We start from the raw sequence: 6,000 nt of genomic DNA on the forward strand, positions 1-6,000 counted from the left end.
TAGGTTGTGCGGAAAAACCCGTTTCGATAGATTGATCATAGCCCTCCGATCAAACCGTCCAAATAGATTTTTTTGTCATTTTCTATCGCTATTCGGTTATTCTGTTATAACCGAATAACCGAATTTTTAATAGGTTCGGTTTCGGTTTTTGAAATTTGATAACCGAAATTATTTCGGTTATCAAATTTCGGTTATTTCAGTTCGGTTATAACCGATTGAACACCCCTACCTTTCCTTGCTTCTCTCACCCAAGATCGCACACGAGAAATTAAAAAAAAATACCAAGAAAAAGCCCAAGAAGAAACCCCGAGAAGAACCCAAGAAAAACTCACTTTCTCCTTTTCTCTCTTTTCTCCTCTTTTTCTCTCCCTTATCCTCCTCTTTGCAACCGGACACACAAAGAGCCTCTCACCTAAACCCACAAAGGAAACACTGCTCTCTTTTATAAACCTAAGTCATTTCCTCCTCAGCTTCCCATAACAATCAGGAAAACTAGTTATCTAGGAAACAAGACAACTTTCCTATTTCAGCCTTCCCACCATATCATGGGAAATAAGGTAACTTTCCCAACAGAAGCTTTATATGGCGAAGAGCTTGACACTACAATCGTACATAAAGTATGTAGTGGATCCTTCAATGATTGGGAGAAAGGCTGTTTAGAGTCAGCTTCAAGATAACAAAATCTACTATATGATGGGAAGCTTAAACTTGTAGAGAAGCTTTACTTATTCCTCCTTGTGCCATCTTTTTCCAAAGAACAGAAGGAAGTGGGGTCTTCCTGATGATCGATACCTATCTTGCTCATCATGAAAGTCATCTCCTGACGAAAGAAAGTGTGCCTCAACTGAATATTTCTTCAAGATAAAGACGACGATGAATAACAGACCATGAAATGGAGTAGTTAAGGTGGTTGGAGTGGGTCCCGTGGGCCTTTTTGATTTTTTTTCTCCATTTGGATTTTCTTGTCGTCTTCTTCACCTAATCGAATCATTAAACTATTACAGTATCGAAGCAATACTCAACGGCCAGTCCTCCTGTTCGTTATATATATTTTGAGAATACATTGTGAGCCCCAAATTGATTATTGGGTTGTTTGTTTTGTATTTTGTGTCCAAAATTGATTATTGGATTCAAAATTACTCGCAATTTTGAGTCCAATAATAAGTTTTGGACGTGCAATGGGTTCTCAAAATCCAAAACAAACCCAGCCTTTTTTGCGAAAACAGTCTTCTAGTTGGGCGCTGATTTCTTTCCCCCCCCCCCCCCCCGGGAGGTTAGATTCCCTTTATTTTTTCTTTTTTTTTAATGACGAGTGTGTCCCCACCCCCCTTGTATCATGTTAGTGCACGTTTCCCACCTCTCTCTCCACAACGGGAACAGTTAATGGGCCTCCAAAATTCTCCTCCTTGGTGCCCAAATCCAACCCACTAACTATGACAGTGTACCGTCACCATAGGATGATTCAAGCGGTCCATTTGATAGGCCACATCGTAAATAGGTTGTGTCCCAAAAAACCATTCCATATGATGATCCTAGCCCTCAGATATAAAGAGAAATTGCTTATTATGGAAACCTCTATAGATTGGAGGGTTGTGATCATCCTATGCAAATGGCTTTTGGGGCGCAACCCATTACTTTATGGCCCATGAAATGGACGGATCAGATTATCCTATGGTCTGGACGGTACACTTCATTTTCAAAAATATGGGTGGGGCCTAAATTGAACCTTAATGTTACTGTACAAACCACACCCTAGGATGATCCAAACCATGGATGGTTTGGATTATCCTATGTTGTGGACGGTACGCTTCAATTTGAAAAATATTGGTGGGGCCTACGATTGAGCCTTAATGTTACTGTACAACCAACTCCATAGGATAATCCAAACCATTCATTTGATGGGCCACAATGTAAATAGGTTGTGCCCCAAAAATCATTTCCATAGGATGATCACAACCCTACCAATTTATAGAGGTTGCATAAGATGTAGTTTCTATTTAGATCGGAGGGCTAGGATCAGCCTATGGAAATGATATTTTGGGACGCAACCTATTTGCGTTTATCTCCCATCAAATGGACGGTTAGGATTATCCTATGATGTGGTATGGGCGGGGCCTACGTTGTTCAAAGATGGCCCTACCATTCCACCAACGGTTTCTGTTGGGCCCACCAACTGTTTTGTGTGCGGGGAGAGAGAGAGAGAGGTCAAATGATGGGAAGCGTGACATATACGTTAAAGCCTCCGGTCAAATGGGAAACGTGACATATACGTTAAAGCCTAACGTTGAATAGCCTACAAGGGGGCGGGGGGAGGGGGCGGAATATCAGCGCCCTTCTAGTTTGACAATTTACAGATAGAGTTTTTACATTTGAGTGAATTTTGCAAATCCCATCATGCCGTCGATTTTTGACCAAAATACCCATGATAGATTTTTATTTATTTTTAACTTGGAAAAGAACAAAATATCCTTGGACAGACGAAAATTACCCTATAAAGGACCAAAATACACATGCTGCTCAATGAAATGTTTTGAATCAAGGTAGTGAAAATATCATTTCTATAGATATTAGCATTCTTGGGCCATGCTATTCATGGGTGCAAAAAACTGGGCCCCACCCTCTACATGATATGAAGTGGAGTAGAGGGAGCTACCCCATCATATTATGCGGTAAGTAAAATGGTGAGCCCCACCCGATGCATGAGTTTGAGTTGAATTAGTGGGACTCACCCTATCAAAACATTCATTGAGCATCACAGGTATTTTGGTCTTTTATAATGTACTCTTCTTCTTTTCACATATAAGGACATTTTGGTCTTTTTACGAGTCAAACAAATCTAGCATGGGAATTTTGGCCACAAGCTGATGGCATGAGGATTTGCAAAATTCACTCAAATCTGATGACTTCTGTAAATTGTCAAACTAGAAGACCCTTTTTTTCCAAATAAAGCCAAAATAGAAGACTTCGTTTGCAAACCAACCCCCGCCCCCCCTTTTCTAATCCCAAAGGAGAAGAGCACACTGCCATACCTACCATTCCCATAGATGAATGATAGGATGAGCTTGATCCGGGCCCACACAGCTGATGTCTAAAATGATCCACACCTTCATTTAGGGGGCCCACTTATTAAATAACATACTTTGAAAATCTCCTTGATCAAGTGTTCCTCACCAATCAGTGGATGGGATGGCCCTGGGAGATTAAATTATGTTGGATTTACATGGTGGGGTCTACCCGGTGAAGGGTTTCAATCAGAATTATATAACAATGTAGATGATGAAGTATTACAAATCCCTACAAATCGGAGTGTTAGGATCATTCTATGAAGATGGCTTTTAGGGCACTCTATTTTCTTTTCTATAGTTACACTGTTTGTATTTTTTACATATACACTGCCTTTTCTTTACTTTAATATTTTTTCAATGGGTGTTTTAATGTTAAATCCTTAGTTCGAGAGTATCTCTTAATTAGTCCTAAAAAATTATGAAATGGGCAAAAATTTCTACCTTTTAGCTCGCATTTGGATTGTTGGATTAAGGCACTGGAATCGGTGACTGATGATGTTGATTCCACCCAATCCTGGCATTTGGTTAAATAAAAAAGGAACAATTGCAGTGGGGGACACCAAAATGCGAGAATTGCCAATGGGGGGACAACACTCTTTGGAAAAATTATAAATGGGGTCGAAAACCGAATTTGCGGGAAAACCTGATCAAAATGCCCCTACGGGTTATCAAGTCTAAAATGGGATTATCAACTGGTTAACAAGTCTAAATATGATTTAACAACTCTAACTTAAGCAGGGTTATCAATTCTCGCCCGGGGATAATTGAGTCTTACATGGGGTTATCAAGTCTTTATGAACTTGATAATCCCTGTTTACGTACTTGGTAACCCTTTTTTAGACTTGATAACCCCTAGGGGTATTTTGGTCAAGTTTTCACTGTTTCCATTTTTAGACTTGATAAGCTCGTTTTCGACTCCCCTTTATAATTTTTCAAAAGAGTGTCCCCGTTGGCAATTCTCATATTTTGGTGTCAACCATTGGCAATTTTTCCTAAAAAAAAAAAAACAGGTGATTACTTGGGACACCCAGCTACAGTGTATCTATGACTGCTTTGCAAATATCAAAACATTGTCCTGCTGATATCATTTCCTTGTTTGGCCTTGTGGTTGGCTCACAAGACCAACTTCCCAAATCACCAGGCAATGCCACGTATATGGTGGGGCCTCCCCCAAACTACCGAAAACTCTGACTATTGTGGGGCCCGCAGACACGAGTTTCCTAAAAGATAATCTCAGCTGTCCATCTATATATAGGCTCCGTCCGCTGCAAGCATTTATTTCCAATTAAGACGTCCACACCCTTCAAAATCGCACTCGAAAACGAGTCTTGAGACTAGGGGTGTAAAGGGTCGAATTCGAAGCGGATATGGCTATATCCGAATTCGATTACAGTATACACTATCCGAATTCAGATTCGACGGATATTTAATATCTATTACTGAATTCGATTCTGACGGATATTGTTCGAATTCAGATATTATCCGTATCCGTTTATCCGGTAAATTCAAACATTTTATTGCAGCACTTTATCTTTCTTCTCCTTCTTACTCCTCGAATGAATTTTTCAAACCCTAAAACCAGACTGCTACCTTCCCTTCTCAAAATTAACTCTCAACCCCTAAAATATGTGAGATCCTTTTAAAACAAAGGTAGAGACAGAGAGATAGAGATAGAGGCGGTGGGGATGGATGATAGTGTTGGTCGTGGTTTTTGGGTTTTTTCTTGTTATTTTTTTGGTGTATATGAAGTATTGGGTTTGGGCTATTTTTAAGAGGGGAAGTGGGAGTGCTGATGTCGAAGATAAAGAGAAATGGGAATAGATATGGGGATTGGGTTAGAGATGGAGGTGACTGGCGGTGATGGAGGTGACTGTGAGAAGGTGGAGAGGGGCGACGGTGGATTTTGGTGGAGGTTGGGGGCACCGAGGAATGCCGGAGATGGTGTCTCGGCCTCCTCTTTTCTCCTCTCTCTCGCTTCTCCTTACAAACCTTAGAAGTCCCCTCTTTTAATTGCATTTTGGGTTTTTATATAACCCTAAGTTGGAAAATTGATCTGAGCCGTCCATTTACCATCAATGATCTAGATGGCCTTTTTGCTTTAGAATTCTCTAGAAGCTATGCCATCTCCTTTCAATCGTCGTAATCCATTTGTCTCTTTCATCCTACATCCCACATTTGTTGCTTCATAAAGAAGCCATGTCAAACTCCAAGAATGCTCTTAAAATTAGAGATTACTCCATTTCCCACCCAAAACACTTTTTGTTTTTGTTTCTTTTCTAAAAAGAAAATTCAAAACAAAATTCACTTTTTTTTTAGAAACAAAAGATAGTGTGTCATTAATAAAAATAAATATTGATGCTATTATTAATAATAAATAAAAAGATGTACTTCTCGGATTCGGATGTTAAACTGATTGGATATACTATTTACCAGATTCGCATCCGCTAAGAGCCGGATATCTAAAAAACGGATTCGGATAATATCCGCTTGAAACGGATTCGGATAATATTTGCTTTAAACGGATTCGGATGCGGACTGTAATCGAATTTTCGAATATTTATTTACACCGCTACTTGAGACTTCCAAACTAGGAAAGCTAATAGATGTATTTCTCGAACACCACTTTTATTAGCTTCGGAAATGACAGAATTACCCTCAGACTCGTTGGTATTTTTTAAAATTGGGTGAGATTCTTGTCAAAAAAGAATACACGCAACAGTTTTTATATGGTGTCCCCAAATACATGCAAGCATACCAAAAATAACATAGTGGGGCCCACATTATTGGATGATCCAAACCATTGATTTGTTGGGCCCGACTTAAATAGGCCGTGGGAACACCATATCAAAACTCATAGAAGCAAAATCATAGTTTGTTAAATGTACTTTTGTTAATTTCTTCCTGTTTGGATTCCCCAACATTTGGATTTAATTTT

Source organism: Tasmannia lanceolata, unplaced genomic scaffold, assembly GCF_043159265.1.
Source record: "Tasmannia lanceolata isolate RefF3 unplaced genomic scaffold, GAP_Taslan_0.1 ptg000002l, whole genome shotgun sequence".
Taxonomy (NCBI): domain Eukaryota; kingdom Viridiplantae; phylum Streptophyta; class Magnoliopsida; order Canellales; family Winteraceae; genus Tasmannia; species Tasmannia lanceolata.